The sequence below is a fragment of the Lepidochelys kempii genome, chromosome 1, assembly GCF_965140285.1.
Source record: "Lepidochelys kempii isolate rLepKem1 chromosome 1, rLepKem1.hap1, whole genome shotgun sequence".
NCBI classification, from domain to species: domain Eukaryota; kingdom Metazoa; phylum Chordata; order Testudines; family Cheloniidae; genus Lepidochelys; species Lepidochelys kempii.
In genome coordinates this window covers 228452659-228470895 of record NC_136380.1, presented here as the reverse complement: position 1 = coordinate 228470895, position 18237 = coordinate 228452659, and the positions used below count along the sequence as shown (strand labels likewise).

The window sequence follows — 18237 nt, the reverse complement described above, 5'->3', positions numbered from 1 at the left end:
TGACTTAGTAGCATTTGATACCCACTTTGCACTGGTGTGAATGATTACACAATGTTCAAGGCAATGGAGAATCAGGCTCAGAAATATATATAAATATGCAGCTGCAAATGACAGGCAAAAAGTGAGGGCATTAAAAGAATGTAAATCTTTCATGCCAGAGTCTCAAGTAGCATAATAAAAGGCGATAGGGTTCCATTTCTATAGATAAAACAGAGGAAGGGAAATCCAGACTGGGACTGTGGATTTTGTTAATAGCAATCTCAAAGGGGAGTGTAAGACCTACTCAAGAGAGGCAGGGCTCAGAATGCTGGGTCTGTCATTGATGATAATAGAATTTCAAACAGCTTTTTAAAATACATTTATGCCTTCTCAACCGTCAGACCCACCTCAAAGGTCTGTCTGTCTTGGATTTTTGGTTTGGGCCTGTGATCCCATACAATTCAGTCTGTTTTAAACTGGGCATCTGCCACCCCTTTGTTTTTGGAACATATATTATTTCCCATGTGTGTGTTAATGGAAACTGGTCTTGTCTTTACCAGTGGGTATAGCTATCAGCATTGGTATTAATGAGCCAATCTCCAGTAAAGAAGACAAAGCAAGAAAGGGAAAAGCAAACAGAGAAATGTCCATTTGTATCAGTGTTAATTAGGCTTGGCAGAATTTGATATTTATTAGCTTTTAATTTTGTTGGATAATTAAACCCACCAAGGTAGAGGAACTTTGTCACACTGGTTATAAATAAACCCAAGGGGGTTTATTTATAATCAGTGTGACAAAGTTCCTCCTCTGCCTTGGTGGGTTTTGCGCTTATTGGCAGCTTTGCTCTCATTGGAGCTTCACGGCAGCCCTCAGTTTGGCTGTTTTCGTGAACCTACAGTCCAGGTCAACTCCTTCTGTGTCTGACCAGGAGTTGGGAGGTTTGGGGGGAACCCGGGCCCGCCCTCTACTCCGGGTTCTAGCCCAAGGCCCTGTGGAATGCAGCTGTCTAGAGTGCTTCCTGGAACAGCTGTGCGACAGCTACAACTCCCTGGGCTACTTCCCCGTGGCCTCCTCCCAACACCTTCTTTATCCTCACCATAGGACCTTCCTCCTGGTGGCTGATAATGCTTGTACTCCTCAGTCCTCCAGCAGTACGCATTCTCACTTTCAGCTCATAGTGCCTCTTGCTCCCAGCTCCTCACACGCGCACCACAAACTGAAGTGAGCTCCTTTTTAAACCCAGGTGCCCTGATTAATTGATTTTAGCAGCTTCTTGATTGGCTGCAGGTGTTCTAATCAGCCGGTCTGTCTTAATTGTCTCCAGAAGGTTCCTGATTGTTCTGGAACCTTCCCTGTTACCTTACCCAGGGAAAAGGGACCTACTTAACCTGGGGCTAATATATCTGCCTTCTATCTGACCCTGTCACACCAGTTTTTAGATTTTTATCAATTTGTATTTTCAAAGTAGGACAGTTTTGGGGTTTTTAGTATTTTTTTTTTATTTTTATTGATTTAAATGTTCACGGTTGCTGGAAATCGGGTGGGGGATCAGACATTTGCTTAATGACAGTAAATGTTGAGATTCAAAAACTTAAAGCTTTATAGGCTGTTTAAACACAAATTGTCAACTTCACATGTCAAAATATATAAAGTAAATATCCTTAAATCAACAAATCATATGGTTTGTACTATTTATTCGCTAGTCTACTGGATTTTAACTCAAGTTTTCAAACAACATTTTGATTTTGAACATTTTGAACTCAAGTTCTCAAACAACATTTTTCATGCTTTTTCTATCTGTGAACTTTGCTTATCGATGGAAATATGTTTGTTGGTTTGTGTGTATGCTGAAATTGATGTTGATTGACATTTACCTATAAAATTTTAAACCTTCCAAGCTTAGTGATGAAGCGTTAGAGCGGTGTGACACATACAGATTCCAAGGTCAGAAAGAGGCCACTGTGATCATCTTGCCTGACCTCTTGTATAACACAGGTCATAGAACTTCTTCTCCAAAATAATTTCTAGAGCTTTTTTTTTTTTTAGAGCAACATCCAATCTTGATTTAACAATTGTCCATGATGGCGAATCCACCATGATCCTTAGTAAATGGCTCCAATGGTTAATTACCCTCACTATTAAAAGTTTATGCCTTATTTCTATTCTGAATTTGTCTGTCTTCAACTTCCAGCTATACTCTACTCTGCACAATGGATATGAGCCTTTATTCATACTGTTGAGATATAATCCGCATCTTAGAACATGTGCAATACATTCTTTTTCATCTTCTTTTGCAGAGCTGCCTTTTTTTCAAGTTGCTAATCTTTTCCACCAAATTTTCTTGACTGTTGGAATTTTTCTGTGACACTTGGGAATATATTGCAGAGGTGCTGGACATCTGCTATTCAGTCCTGTGTTCTACACCCTTTAGCAGGTAAGCTACTGTCATTGCAACACCAATTATTCGCTGTTGAAATGTTTCCACTTCTCAAACATCCCTGCAGAGGGCTCAGCTTTGAAATGAAGAGCTGACAGTGAAATATAGAAGTTAAGCAGAATCTCCCACAGCAACTCCACATTGTATTATCTGCCATTGAAGAACTAGTGCATAACATGGCAGTATCTTGTAATGTTGGAAGTCAGCTCATGTCAATATGTATCTTTCTAGCCTTCTAGCAATTAAATATTGCACCAGTAACCTCCCAATTGTGAATCCATTCGCAGCTGAATTAGAGCTAACTCTATGAAAAAGCAACATAAGTGATTGGTTGAGGCCTTGCACTCTGGGGGGCGCCTCTGCATAAATTCAACTCATGGGCTGAGAAGCCCTATAACATGGAGCTGGAGAGGGAGGCCCTGTAGCCATAAAGCCAATCTTGAGTTGGATTAAAGATTTCAGACACTGTTCACCAATACACGGTTCATTCATGTGCATTGCTAAAACTGAGTCGAAGGGATTAACATTTGGGAATAGGGTTTTCAGGAGGTAGGGTATTTTATGGATTTCTTGAAATAATTTTCAGAAAACACCGATCATTGGGAGTGGGAGGAGAAAGAAAAGGGGGCGGGAGGGAGTAAGAGAGAGCGCATGTATGTGTGTGACAGAGAGAAATATGCTGCGGTTCCTTACCAATCCTTTTCAGCTTGTTATTTCTTTTAACAATGATACCACATGTAGTTATCCTGATTTTTCTAGGCAATTAAATATTGCTCAGACAAAAGCTTTCCACTAACCACTTTCAAATTACTTTTCTTCCCAAACCATCTAAGAGATTTTCTCATCCCTAAGAAGACCTTAAAGAAAGTTTATCCCACTGATTTGACTAAACTTCATCAGCAAACTATAGGATCTAAATTTTGCAGTGGCTTCATTTTTTAAAAATAATGTGGCAGACTTCCCTGAAGGTTCTCACTGTAAAAATGTTTAAACATTTTCTTGTAATACACAACCCCATAGGTGATGTTTTATTCTGAATTTATACCAGGCAATAAATGCTGGGGTATTCCCGGTGACATTTCTTATCCAGATTGTATTCATTCTCTATGTTGTTTAATTCCAATGGTGAGGATTAGATTTCCATATATGAGTCTTATATTGTTATGTTCAATTAAATAATTTAGGGCAGATTGTGACTGCGGGTTTTCCAAGTAGGAGCCTCCTCAACCCTGTGTGCATTCCCCATGAGAACTAGATGCAATCATAGTCCCTGCATTCAGGGAAAAATGATGAAGGTCCACATTGTGTCTGGCCCTTGTACAGTGGGAGCAGTCAAAACCCCTCCCTTTCTTGTAAACCCCAAGCTATAGTAATAGTCCTTGTGTGCTCCTGACTGAAGGACTGCTTCTGGTTACTGCCAATAGCAGTGCTGGCTAAAGGCAGAGTGATGCCTCCAGTCCCCGATACCAGCAGACAGAGCTTGCCAGCTGAGGAGGATTGGCTTAAAGCCAGAATTTAGCCCCTCAGGCCTGAGAGTCTAACTCAGACTTCTCAGAGTAATAGTAATATTTTGCACATGTATTGTACCTCTCATGTGAGGATTTCAAGGCTACTGCCAGCTCAGTGGCCCCATGTGAAATGAGTTGGCACTGTGAGTAGCAGACAGATGGAAGTAGACAGGGGTCCATGTCACAGCTGGCGTTTATTGGTAGTCTCAGGTCAAAGACAGAATGGGCATGGACCCTCTCACCCTTAGAGGTGATTCCTCCAGACAAGGCTCGAGGTGGGACAGTATTGACAAGCCATTATGGGAAAAGTTTTATTTCTGCTGTCCATGCTGATCCTGTTCTGTGAGAAACCAGAGAACTTTCATTTCCACGTCTGCTAGTCTTTCAACTTTCTCCAAAGCTAATATTCACTGTAAAGTTTAAGTAAAAGCAACAGTGATGGCATATATTGTTGCTACCAGAACTCAGTCATTACTGGGTGGACTAAATAGGGACCTAGTCTTGTACTTATCCTCTACCTAGCAGTGATCTCCTTTTGAATGGTTTTACTATGAACAGACCACCTTTGCATTATTTTGTTTTGGAACTTTTTGCATGATTAACTGTGAATCTCACAGTAAACAAACTGGCATATAAATGCCATCTATCTCTACCGTAGCATGCGTGAAACTAGTTAATTTATCATGGTTCACAAAAACATTACAGTGATGGACTATCAAGAGGGATCCCTGTTAAAGTGGGACATTATTTGACAGTGTGTGTTAAGTAAATTACCCTGCCGATGTGTTTGTCTAGTAGATGTACCAATAGTTGATGAAAAGACAGACTGCCTCCTGTGAATCCAGGAGTTTACAATCAGTTGTTTTCTTCATTGCAAAGACTGTAATTTCTCACTTGCTGGAAATACAATAATAGGCCCAGACATTAAGTGATGCTTGTGGTATTAAGTGCAGCATTATAAGAAGATCTTATTTCTTACTCCTGCACATATTTTCATAGTTGTATTTATTATTATTAACTTGTTGTATGGGAGGGCCTCAAAGTCCCAATCAAGATCAGGGTCCCGTGGTGCTAAGCATTGTACAGAATACATATCTGAACCAGGCAGGCATTTGTCCAGTGTTAAGCCCAACAGCCCTGCTTTTCTAAGGTTTGTCCTCCATTCTGTAGTGAAACAAAACTGGATGTAGTTTTGAATGGTATCAAATAGGGGACACCCTTTTGTAAAGCGCGCTGCCCTGCCCCTACTAGCATGCATGTGAGGTCACGCTGGTGGGGTCACGTTGTCGGGTGTGGATCCATGCCATTCCCGGAAGTACCAAAATGTCTAGTATTCTGGGGATGTGTGAGTGGCCTCCCTAATAAAAACCTGATCTCTGTTCCCATTAGCTTACATTCTAAGGTCCTGACCCTTACAAAGACTTACACATGTGCTCAACTTTAAGCAAGTGAGCAATCTCATTACCTCAATGGGACTATCACGTGCTTAAGGTCAGGCAGGTGCATGACTCTTTCCAGAATAGGGGCCTAATTAGAAACAAGACTGCACCATGTTTCTTCCATTCACAAAGGCAGGAGGAAGGATAGTGTAACAGTAATAAATCATACGCTTGGTTTATATAGCTAACATAGTGCACAGTTGGATGATTGACATCATTTAATCTCTTATTATTTGATATCTTTCAAATTCCATTTCAAATCCTAACCCCTTGTGCTCCCTTAACATTTCCCCCACCCAGAAAAAGTGACCCTGGACTTACTGCCTTTTTTTATTTTATTATTTGTTTTCCTCCCTTCTACAGAAATTATACCCAACCAACCTTCTCCTAGGAAGTTCCATGTGGGGGGGTCCAACCCACACAGTGCTCCTTGCTGGGTGCTCCAGTGCTCCCAGTGTCCTAAATCTGCAATATGGGTGAGGAAAATTCAGCTAGCCCCCCTCCCCTTACCTCTTTGTGCTGCTGGCAAATCACTGCTGCTGAATCTCTTGAAATAGCAACTAAAATATCTACCTACTTGAAATACCAGTTCAACCTGTTGACCAAAAAACCACCCCAAAGACAAAACAGTGCTCAACTAAGGTTGGAACAGTTGCATCAGAAAATGATGCGAAACATTAACTGTGTGCATGCCATGACAGGTAAAGATATTGCTGTCATGGTTAGCCGAGCAGAAAAGCAGGCACATAACAGCCATAGGACCCGCATCTGGGTGCTGTATTTGCTCAGCTTGAAAAAGGGAAGCAGGATTTGAGATGCTGAAATTTAACACAAGAATTTTTTAACTACCTCTTTCAAAACAGGCATCTCACGTCACTGAACTGAATTGCCATTCCATCCAGCAGCCTCCCAGACACACTCTGGCTCTTTAGAACCCTTCTGGTATGACTACCCTGCAGCTGGGGATGAGATTTCCGACTTGGGTAGGCGTACCTGCACTAGCTTTGATTGAGCTAGTGCACTAAAAATAGCAGTGTAGTGGTGGCTACATGGGCAACAGCAGAGGTTTGCCACCCAAGTATAATCCCACCCAGGCCCCTGTACTCAGGTGGCTAGCCCTGATGCTGCCCATTTAGTGATGGCTACATTGCTATTATTAGCACACTGGCTCGATCAAAGCTAGCATGGGTATGTCTACCCAAATTGGAAATTATACCTCTGACTGCAGAGTAGTTGTACCCTTTAGGTGCTGTGTAACCATTAGGAATGGGCAGATAAAGAGTGTTCTTCAACATCATTCCAATTTGTCTCAATTTACCTTATTCATTTCTTCTCAAATACTAACTATAAAGCAAGGAGAGAAAAGTAGTATGATTTCCACATTTTTCTCCAACTTCAAACAGGATCTGTACAAGCAACTTTTGTAGGGTTAGGGACTATATAAAGAAGGACAAATTGAGGCACAGAAGGGTTAAATAATTTGCCCAGAGTCAAAAAAACAAGTCACCAGTAGTGCCAACCCCAAACCTTCAAAAATCATATTGGGGCTCAAAAAGTCGTGAGATTGATTTGAAAAATCACAAGATTTAAAAACAAACAAACAATTGGGTTCTTTTAATTTGCCTTCTGGTTTTTGATCCTTTTAAGGCACAGTTTTTCAAGCTTTTCTACAGAACCATGAGGGCTAGAAACACATTTTTTTGATAAAAAGTAAGAATCTCAGGGAATCCTAGGACTCCAGGAGGTGGAGCTTTGATGCCAAATATCGTGAGACTCATGATGAAAGCACAAGAGTTGGGGCACTCAGTCAGTGACAGAGTTGGGACCATTACCCATGAATCATGACTCTCTCTCATCCCCTAGTCTAATCACTAGACAATACTTTCTGAAATTTAACAATTTTTTAAAACTTAAAATAAATAGATAAATAAACATAACATTTTGAGGGGGTCAATTCATAGTTTGAAAAACCTCTTGACTAAGATTTTCAAAACCTGCTAGTGATTTTGGATGTCTCAGTTCTTAAGTGCCTTCCTCTGGCACCTTCAAGCCACCTGAATATTTGTAAAGTATGGAACCATGCACCTTTTAAAAATTAAGGCCACTTTCAGGTCTTTATAGTTGCATGCCCCAAAATTGAGTCATCCAAAATTCCTAGCCAGTTCTGCAATGTTTTAAATTGCTAAAAAGTTTGAAATGGGAGGTTTTCTGTTAAAAGTGTGTGGTGGGGAAAAGATGGTGTTACGGTAAAACAAATGTTTCAGCTTTCAACTTTGCTCATGTGGAATAAGTTTGGTGGTTTGATTTGAGATTTGTATGTCACTTTCAAATGGCATGTTAATTTTTTGTACTAAATAAAATAAAGAAAATCAAATAGAGGAGCATGAATCAAAATCCTGGATCTGAATTTTGAGGAAGGGAGCAACTGAAATCTACATTTGAAATCATACAGCTGAATTCTACAAATGGCCTCTTGGCTTTATTACAGATTAAGCTATAAATTCATATTGAACTTGGAGTGTTTCTTTCTGAGCCAATCTCTAAAATATGTGAGTAATCAAATAAACATGATCTAAAGACGTTTGACATTTGGGGGATTATTTGAGGGTGTGTTGCATTTTGCTTTTAGATTTATTTCACTTTATAAGTCATCCCCTCTCCACCCTACTCATCTCTTCAGGCTGTGCTGTCTCATTGTGTTGACTATACACAGAAGCTGTAGAATGGGGAGAAGTGATGCTTTTACAGGAATGGAAACATTTTATTTTTAGCAGCTGTACTGGTCAGTCTGACTAAACAGGTTTCCTAAAGGCTGCTGCAAGCTGTAGTCTCTTATAGAGTCCTAACCACCTGCTGTAAGTTTATATTCAGCTATAATTACAGTTCTTGGTCCTTAGAGTCCCACCTGTCTGGGAGGAATGGAACAGCAACTCAGCAAATTCAGTTGAATTCATCTTGCAAGCAATATTCCCAGCAAAACAGTAAGAATTTTATGGCTGCAGGACTTTTTTAGTCTAAAGCAGGAATGGATTGAGCTCACATGGAATAAATATGAACTGAGCCAAACCACTGCACAGAACTAAAATCAAAACGAAACATGACCCAAGGTTTGGAAAAATATGGTTGCCTCCCTTTTTCTCCCCTTTCACTTTTCTTCTCTTTCCCCCCCCCTTTCCTTTTCCTCTTTTCTTGGCCTAGAAACAGGGAAAGCAAAATGTCATGAGAGAGGCTGCTGTTTAGGTATGCCTGGCGTCACTAAAATCAGGAAGAACTGAAAATCTTGCCAGAACGCTTACCTCATGTGAATTCCAGTATCAAAGACGTATTCTGGGAGTCCTTACTCAAGCAAAACTCTCATTGATTTCAGTGGGAATTTGACTAAGTAAAGATCACAGGGCTGAGACCATTTTCAGAAAAGCTTTGGGAACTTATTTGACAAGGATCTCTGAACCTTTTGATGTTTGGCATCGCTAGTCTGAAGCCTGTTGCAGCTTTATGAAATTGGCCAATTCATCTAGCTGCGCTGACTCATCTAGCAAACTGTTTGAAGTGGCCGTGGCTGACGGAGCTTAAATAAGAAAACCAGAATTTAAAAGTAATGCATTTTATTGTGAAGAATTTAGAACAAAGCAATAATGAAATGAAAGGAGGTTTGACAAACATGCTAGTTTTTCACTGAGGCACAGGAACTTCTAAGTTGTGAAGTTTAAAGGAGGTGGAGCACCCAGCTTGTGAATGTAGGCTCTGAATCATTGGGGTGCTTGCATGGGGTTAGAGTGTAAGTAGTGTCTGCCCTGAGTAGAGGCTAACATGCAGTTGCACCACCTCCAAAGTATAGCAGAGAATGAATTCATGACTCAGACATTCTCTGTTCCTCCTCCACCCCCCTCTTGCCCTGATGTGGTGGGGGAGGGGAGGCACTCACTCCCCTTTTTGGAGCAGTTTACTCCTCCCTATTCATCTGGCCAGCTATTCTGGCCGAGCAGGAAGGAAGTGGGGCTGAGCCTGTGTTCCACACACTCCCCACCTCTTTTGTGCGGAGCATGAAACAAGTAGCGCCTACTCTGTTCACTGCATCCAGAATCACAATCTGAGCAGGGGCATGTGAGGGGCTTCCAGAGCACAGCAGTCCTTTGACACCCAAGCAACTGGAGAGTTTGAAACTTGCTCCACTAGAAGGAACAGCTGTGCTTTGACTCTGCAGCCTTCTCTTACCCATGCCATTAGGTCACTCTGACTGAAGCTGTTTTTTTAGGAGCCATCGTAAGCTTTTAGATTGGTTCTTAAATTTCAATGCTTTTAAAAAATAAAATGATAAAGGCAATTATTTCAAAAGCAAATAAAAGACCAATTGCTTCCAAAAAGTGTAAATATTTACAACAAAATTAAATGACTGGTTTGATGTAATATGTGGTTTCATTTACTAGAATAGGTCAGGCTGAAGTCATCACCGGTGTGACTTCATTGGCTTCAGTGCACTTTTGGGCCTGAAATTTGGTCGGTCTTAAAACTGTTATTTGGTGATTAATTTGTTTTCTGTGTAATTGTTCACTATGACGTCTGTGCATCTCATCTATATTAACAAGGCAAGCAAGTATTATTTTTCCATTTTACAGATGTTGAACTGAGGCATAGAGAGATCACATAGCTTGTCCAAGTTCACAGAGGAAGTTCTATCCCACTGTGTAAATTACAAGATTAGCCTTCCTTTCATGTCCTCTGGACTATGAGATGCAGGGTTTTCAAACGCACTCTGTATTGGCCTAGCTCTATTCCACTGAAGCCAAAGGGAGTTTTACACTGATGTCAGTGGGAGCAGATTTAGAGCAAGGCCAAGCACTTTTGAAAATCCCACCCTAACTGTCATTTTCTTAAATATACAACATTGTGATCAAGAAATTAAAAAGCAAAACCATTAGGCACTCAAAGGTTCATCTACACCAGCGGTTCTCAAAGTGGGTTGGGACCCCATTTTAATGGGGTCGCAAGGGCTGGCTTAGACTTCCTGAGGCCCAGGGCCAGAGGTGAAGCCCAAGCCCCACCACCTGGGGCTGAAGCCAAAGCCTGAGGGTTCTGCCCTGGGTGGCGGGGCACAGGTTACAGGCCTTCTGCCTGGGGAGGACTTCAGCTTTGTGCCCGCCCCCCTCCCGCGCTGGGATGGTGGGGATCGGGCTTTGGCTTTGGTCCCCCTGCCTGGGGCAGTGAGGCTTGGGCAGGCTCTGGCTTTGGTGCCCCCTCCTCGGGTCATGTAGTAATTTTTGTTGTCAGAAGAGGGTCATGGTGCAATGGAGTTTGAGAATCCCTGATCTACACAGTGGAGTAACGTGCACTGAAGAGTGTGTGGTTTCTAAACTGGTATGTTAAAGGGTGCTGCTAGGGAACCATTAGTGCGCACCAGTGAGGTTTACATGGATCAGATGATGCTCAACAGAAAGAAAAGGACTAAATAGACCAGGAAAGAAATACTAGTTTTAAACTTCTAAGTAGATTTTATAAACAGCGGGGAGCCAAATAAAAAGTTAAAACCCATTTGACAAAAAGGTACTTATTGTTGTCTCTTTAAATTAGTTTTTCTTATAAAACAAGTAAGGGCAGGGTATAGGGTCTTAAAAACTCCTGCTCTAATTGTTAGGTGCTACAAGCCTGCGTCTTATGTGTGTGGCTTTTTTATGACTGCACACCCTGTCATATGGGTGTATGAAATAGCATAGTCGTGGAGCCCAGTAGCACTGCTGTAAGTAAGGATCTGCTAGACTTCCCTTCCTAAACCCTCCTATTTGGTGTTTAATCATGTTTGTCATTTAATATCCTAGCCACTTCAGATATCATCAGACTGAAACTTGTCACTCAGCACAGCTGCATTTTTAAAGATGTAAACTAATTCTAATTGGTTTGTCTGGTTTTGCTTTAGAAATTGGCACAAGCCACAAATTTCTCAGGATTGAAGAATGCTTCCCACCCTCCAGTGACTTAAATATATCAGCTTGAAAATGTAAAGGTCAGTTAAATGTGGTACCAAATTACTTGACAATGTCTTTAAAGACAGAGCAGCTACGTATGTTTAACAAATTAAGAGCCAGATTCTGAGCCCCCTACTCATTGTGAGTAGTACTTTCCTCCATTTCAGTGGGACTGTTCAGCGAGGAAGATGCTATCCAAGGGGAATAAGGGTATCAGAATCTGGCTCTTACCAGTAACTTCTGAGAGAATTCCTTTTGGGGAGAAATTTCCCCTTCCCAGGAACCATGGACATCTCCATACTTTGCTGTCCCCCATCCTGCACAGAAAGGTGTGGGGTTACTGCCTTTCCCCAGTCCCAGGGCTGAAGGAAAGGATTAGAAGGGAGGCTGTGTTCATTTTATAGAGGGCACGAGGACCTAAACCAGTTGTCCTTTAACGGGTAGGAGAATCCTCTCCTCTGCCTGACTGAACAATCTATGTCAAGCTCCAGCCGGGAAACCTCATAGAGTTTTCTTCACCTCCTCAGGCTTCCACACTTGGGTTTCTCTGTGAGAGAGGAAGTTCTGCTCCCTGGATAAAAATGCAGGATTGGAACTTACAGAAAAGCAGGTTTTCTTCCAGGCTTTTTTTTTTCTTCTTTTTCTTCTTCTCCATGTACCCTGATGTTGACACTGGCTTCCACTCTGAATGACAACTTAGTATGCACAATACTGACCATATATGCACTACACTGTCAGCCACTGTGACATGTGACTGGAGTTTGAGGCTTGAGGCTGGGCCTAAGGTGTGGGAAGGAGGGATCAGATAGTTGTGTAAATTGACAAACACAGCCAAAGGCATTGTTAAGAATTTTCACAAACCTTGTTGTATAGTTTTCTAAATTTCCAGCTCTTACCTGACCCTCTCAAAGTGAGATGTGGGCTTTTCTTGAGCTTCGTTAGTGGTGTGACATGATGACCACAGTACATGCTGGGATGCCACAGAAAATGAGATCTGCTAATATTGTGACATCAGGGAACATGAAAGATTCAAATGTGGAAGTTTAAAATCAGTTGTGTGAGTCTTTCTTTCTTACCTTTGGTATTTTGAGCACCAGCATTTTGCTCTGTAGTTATTATTTAACCTATATATAGGTGCTGTAAGTTAGGCTAAAATCCTGTGGGTGGTATCATTTGTATGAAATGGTTGTACAAGGTCATCACTTTAAAATGTGGCATACCACATCCTGCACTGCAGGAGTTGCAAAATCTCACCACACTGCTTGTGGCTGCCATTTTGGAGTTGGTCTCTTCAAGAAGCAAGACTTCTTTGGTAAGTTTTAAAATGTTTGGTTTCATTTATAAAAGAGGGTTCAGTAGAAGCTGTACTTTCCTCATAGGCCATCCTTCACGCAGACTATTCTCAAATGTAGCTTTGCTTTTGAAAAATAAATCTTTCCAAGGCCAAAGGGAAATTATATATGTTCTAAAAAACTAATCCAGATTGATGGCCAGGCTTTCGTAGCTCTTGTAGTACTCTGCACTTTGTTCCAGAAAGCTAAAGTACTTTTAAGGAAAAGCACTATGGGACCCAGAAAAAGAAACTCAAAGTGTCCTTTATACTTTGAGACAAAAAATATGAAGTGCTCCCACTTCATTGGTTAGTACTGTGCTGACCTACTTGAATTTCTCATGGGGATTGGCAGTAATCTTAAAGAGGGCCTGTATTTCCAATAATTCTCATATGAACATGCTTTCATGCTGTTAACGGCTGGCTACCACTGCAACTTATTAGAAACTCAGCTATTTACCAAAGTGGGATCTTTGTCTTGGAAGGTCACCAAGATAATCAGAGCCTTCTTGGAAGACCTTGAATCAGAATTGTTTGGATGTAAGAAGGGTAATGCGGCACAGCACACAGCTCAGATCTCCCAGGATTCATATATTTGGAAGGCACTGTACCATGTATAACTGTAGAAGATAGTACAATGATACTTGAACTGCTACATCAAGGTCATAATGTTCAGAGATCCTATTAATATCATGCATGGTAAGCAATTTTTGAAAGAATTCACACAGCATTTGAAAAAAATCATAAACATTATTATCTTAGTTGCTTTTTAAGATTATTTTTCTACTATACCATGATCTTGTAAAAACAGATAAAAAACATTTTAAATAATGCAGTTATTTATTGGACAGAACTTTGAAACATCAGTTTATGTATCACTTTATATTCCATTTATTAACAAAGCCATGTGCTTGGTTTGCCATTCATACCATTTACACAGTTTAGAATGGGTTGTACTACAGTGGCTTTGGGTGAGTGGGTAGCACTGAGACCTTGAATTGGTGCTGCCCAGAGGTCTTAGTGCTGATAAAGAAACCCCTCTGTAAGTTATTAAAGTGAAGGATGATAAGGAGAATTACAAATGACATAGATGATGCAGACTAAGGCACTGATCTTCACTTCCTCTTCCTCCTGTAACATTCCACCATGTTCATTCCAATTACAACTCTCACTTTAATTCTCAAACCCTACAAGGAGATAATGAGCAAACAGAAGAGCTGCTGGCATTGCCCCTTGATGGAAACACTTGGCACTTTTTGGTTGCAACGTAACAGACAACAGCTTCAGGAACATGGCCTGATTCTTATTCAGTCAGAATATTTCCTGGGTGGAGGGGTTGGCGCAGAAGAGAACTAGCAATTATGTGTTGCACACTTTAAATATCAGCCCAAAATTGCTATTTGGGGAATGAAAAGGGATTTAATGGAAATTTTAGCTATGGATGTTTTACAGTCATTTTTATGTATTTATTTTATTTGTATTGTATTATGGTTGAGTGTAGGGACCTCATCAGAGATCTGGACCCCATTGTGCTAGGCACTGTACAAACAAAGTAAGCGACAAGTTTAAGGTGTTAGGCTTCAGTGCAGCACTATGAACGAAGAGCGTAGAACCTGCAGCCATGTAGAGCCTCACTAAGGTGAAAGGGGGCTTTACCCAGTAGAGGGTTCATCTGTGCAGTTGGCAGTGCAGGATCAGGGCTCAATCCTTACATCCTTTCAGCTGGCCTGTGAATCTGGTATGTATTATCACATTTTATGGATGGAGAAACTGAGGCAGAAAAATTACGTGAGAGCCTAAAGCCATAGAGAGTGTCCAGAGCTGGAACAGGAATTTAGGAATCCATGGCCTTTAAGTCCAACTGTTGTGCTAGACCACATTTCTCCACTTTTGTGCTCATAGAGCTTGTTCATTTGTGCACGTACAATAATTTTGTTTTTAAAAAGTGAAGAGTATTCTTATATCCAGAACCCTGGCTGTTTACTTGGTAGTGTCCCAATATGTTTTCTCACAGACACTAATAATGAGCCAGATCCTCATGTGAGGTAAATTGATGTAGCCTGATGGAAGTCAGTGGAGCTGCACTGACTTGGACCAATTGAGGAACACATCTAATATGTTTAAAGAGTGGTTGCAGTTATAAAAGTTAGTGCAAAATGGCAGCATGACCCAGACTGTCCCCTCTAATGACATCAGTGGAGGGGATCCTTCACAGGCTCATTTCCTCCTGCTTGGCTGGAAGGCAGATGCCACCTGTGCAGCAAAGTCTCTCCCTGCTCCCACCATGACTAGGCAAAAGCCCCTCATGTGGGGCTCTGCAAAGAGCTCCAGGGAGTTACGGGAATAGAGCTGAGGTTAGAAAGTGATGAATCAGAGGACAAGCCACTCTCTACAGTAGCACTTTATTGCTATCCTAGGACCAGCCGTGGTAAATGACAGCAGGATCTGCCCTAGTGAGCTGCCTTTATTTCCAGGTTCTTTATCATGGACTAGTTGCAAATTTGGTTTTGTACTTTCCTTACTCTCAACTGTTCTTTTTTTCCTACCAACAAGGGAGCATTAAGGGGAGATTATCTCAAAAGAGTTGATGTGTTCAGAGTTATAGTGCTTCCACTCCTTCTTCCTGCCAAGCAGAGTTTTCTTTCCCCTTTCATCTGCTGACTGCTGGTGGAACAAGATGCACTGTGCCTTTAAGAAGTGTGGTTTTTCAGAAGGCTAATTCCTTGGCTTTGGCATATGTTGAGGCATGTTCTCAGTTGGGCTGTCTGGTTTATAAAATCTAAAAGTGCATTCGTCTAGTGGGGTTTTTAACTATTTTCTGTAAAGAGGTGGCGTTCAACTTTCTGTTATTTAGTTGTACTCAAAAGAATAATCAGCATTTCTAGGGTAATTCCCCTTTCTCCCCCAACTCCCCCTAAAACGTGGGGAAAATAAAAGGAATTTGTATTTTTTTTATGAATTAAAAAGATATCTTTCTCTAATGCCAATATTTAATTAAAAAGACCCTGCAAATCTCTAATGAAATAACTGACAGGGCAAATTCTGTTCTGAGTTATGTTCCCATACATGCATCAATATCACTGCTGTGTTACGTTGTCATTGTGGTGGCATGCTTGGAACTGAGGGGAGAATTTGGCCCAACACAGTTGTCAGCTTGCTTTTATTTCATTGTGAATCTCCTGATATTTGGAGTGTTTGATAAAGCTCCTGCTCCTGGAGCCATGTGAATAATATGAAAATCTCACCTTGGTACTTTTTAAAAGTACCAAAAAACCAAAGTTTATGGCCCACTTGGTGGTTCAGAAAAGCTTGAAAATGTGACCCAATTGTATCCAAAAAGCTCAAAAGCTAAAAGGCAAATAAAAAGAACCCAATATTTATTATTTTTAAATTAATCTCATGATTTCTTTGTGGGGGAAAACCTGACTCAAGATTTTTGAATCTTTGGGATTGGCAATACTATAATTAAAATACAGCATTCAGTTGCAAAGTAACATATTCTACGAAGAATAGATACGCTTTAGGGTAGTACTTCAGTGATTTTTTTTTTTTTTAACTATTTTCCATGCAGGGCCCTGGCACTGGACTGCAGCAACAATGCAAATCATCTAGGACTGTCCACGTGTACTGGGAGACTAGTCTCCCTTCAATAAACTCACATAACTGTCATTACTCTATATCAAAGTGGATTTTTTAGATCCTGGTCCTGCAAGTGACTCATTGTGAACAGACCCCTGCACTCACACCAAGTCCCATTGACTTCATTAGGGTTTTGTGCAAGCTCTGGAATCCACCCATGCACAGTCACAGATTGGATCCTCCTGGAGAGAAGAATAGGTTTCCGAATATCAGACCAAGAAGAATGGCTGAGTGGCAGTGTTGTGTTTTTTTGTTAGCATAGGAGACTGGACTCAAGGGTTCAATTCCTACTCTGCGACCACCTCGCTGTGTGGTGTTGGTCAAGTCACTTAACCTTTAGGCTGCAGTCCCATGTGAGTTAAAAAGGGACAGTAATACTTACCTGCTTCACGGCTGTGAGCTGGGATTGAATTACTTAATGTCTGTGAAGTACTTGGGGGATGGGGGAGGGGGGGGGGCTTGGCTGTATAAAGTGCCAGGTTTTGTTGTTTGTGTTTAAGATTAATTAATTATTCATTATGGAGCCATGGCAACTCCCCTCCCTTTCCTGTGTCACTAGTTGGTTTTGGTGATCTCATCCCTGCTCTTGTGCAATACTTAAGCCTTCAGAAAGTCCCTTCTATTTAAACCCTTTATTCTGAATTGAGTGGGGTTTTGGGGGCTCCTGCTTTTTTAGTAAGAGGTTGCAGAGCAATGGCAGCACCCCGTCCTTTTATCTCTCAAAGGCTACAGCTATACTTACAGCAGTGTGTAGTGTAGAGACACTGCACACCCAGCTAGCATGTGTGTAAATAGTATAGATGGAGAGGTACAGCTTAGGTGAGTAAAGCTTCCTACACACCTGAATGCCCAGAGAGCTCCTGTGTGGCTCTGTACATGCCAGGCAGTGCCTCCCACCTATATGCTACTGTTTTTAGTAGCGTAGTATGCTGCATTTAGCAGCGTAGGATCCAGCAGTGAGGAAGTGGGGAAAGTCCCTGGCAGCAAGGAAGGGCCTGCTGCCAAAGCGTTTCCCCACTGTGGGACCCTTTCCCTGCTGCTAGAGCCTTTGCAAGGTACATGTGTAGTCCCTGTAGTCTACACACCACTTTTTAAGAGTAGATGCAGCCAAAGTCAGCCAGGGAGCACTCCTCCCCTCTCTCCTAACCATACCTTCCTTCCTCTCTGCCTCTTACGCCAGGTGGCACTATGCTCTTCCTAGCATGCAGCTTCATGGCCTAGCAGCCAGTGGCTAGAGTATGGGACTGGGAATTAGAACTCTTGGGTTCTATTCACAACTGTGCTCTGGCTCACTGTGTGATCTTGGGCTTTCCCCTGTGTGCTTAATTTTAAATGGGTATAATACATTTTGCCTAATTCCCAGGGGCTTTCAGGCGGAATTAGGACTTGTCTACATGGGGCTGTTAGTGAAGTAAACTAGGAGGTTAATTTAAAGCACACTAGCTACTCTGTTTTTACACCAGGTAGACAAGCCCTTAGTTAGTGCTTATAAAGTGATTGAGCTCTGTGACTGAAAGGTGCCATGTAAGTGCTAAATACCTTTCTGTTGTTATGAATGTAGGCAATCTTCATTGAAAGCAAAGTAGCTTATCTGTAAATCAACATTTGATCAGGTGGACGCATAGATTCCATGTTAGTGGGAGGGAGAAGGAGTGTAAACAAAGCCTGCCCACTTCTACTGAACAGAGAAAACTGTAGTGGAAGTAGAAATGATTCTCATCCCTTGTGGTTTGCTTTGTGTGTAACACAGACTTTGAATGTAGTATTCAAAAGCAGAGGCCAGTTATTGAGACTGTTGGATAGAAGTGAGTGCAGTTCAGCTATTGATGTGGAATTTGAAGTTACAGAATGAGAGCTGTTTTCCTTCTGTTAGCAAGTTTCCAAGGTTTAGTGTGATGCTGGGTACTGCTTTTTTCAGCAGCACTTCCTCTGGGCAGTTGAAAAC

The 18237-nt window shown here is 41.5% G+C and overlaps 1 protein-coding gene across 6 annotated transcripts in view; it reads left to right on the top strand.

Moving 5' to 3' along the window:
• PRR5 (proline rich 5) overlaps nucleotides 1-18237 on the top strand; it is a 130520-nt gene that overhangs the window by 36189 nt on the left and 76094 nt on the right. For 3 of the 6 annotated variants that reach the window (XM_073316414.2, XM_073316396.2, XM_073316404.2), the window contains exon 2: nucleotides 2277-2413. The exons of 2 other annotated variants lie outside the window; for them this stretch is intronic. The gene's annotated coding sequence lies outside the window, so the exon portion shown is untranslated. Of the gene's footprint in view, nucleotides 1-2276; nucleotides 2414-11274; nucleotides 11362-18237 lie in introns of all 6 variants that reach the window. One more of the 6 variants, XM_073316425.2, reaches the window with a different exon arrangement.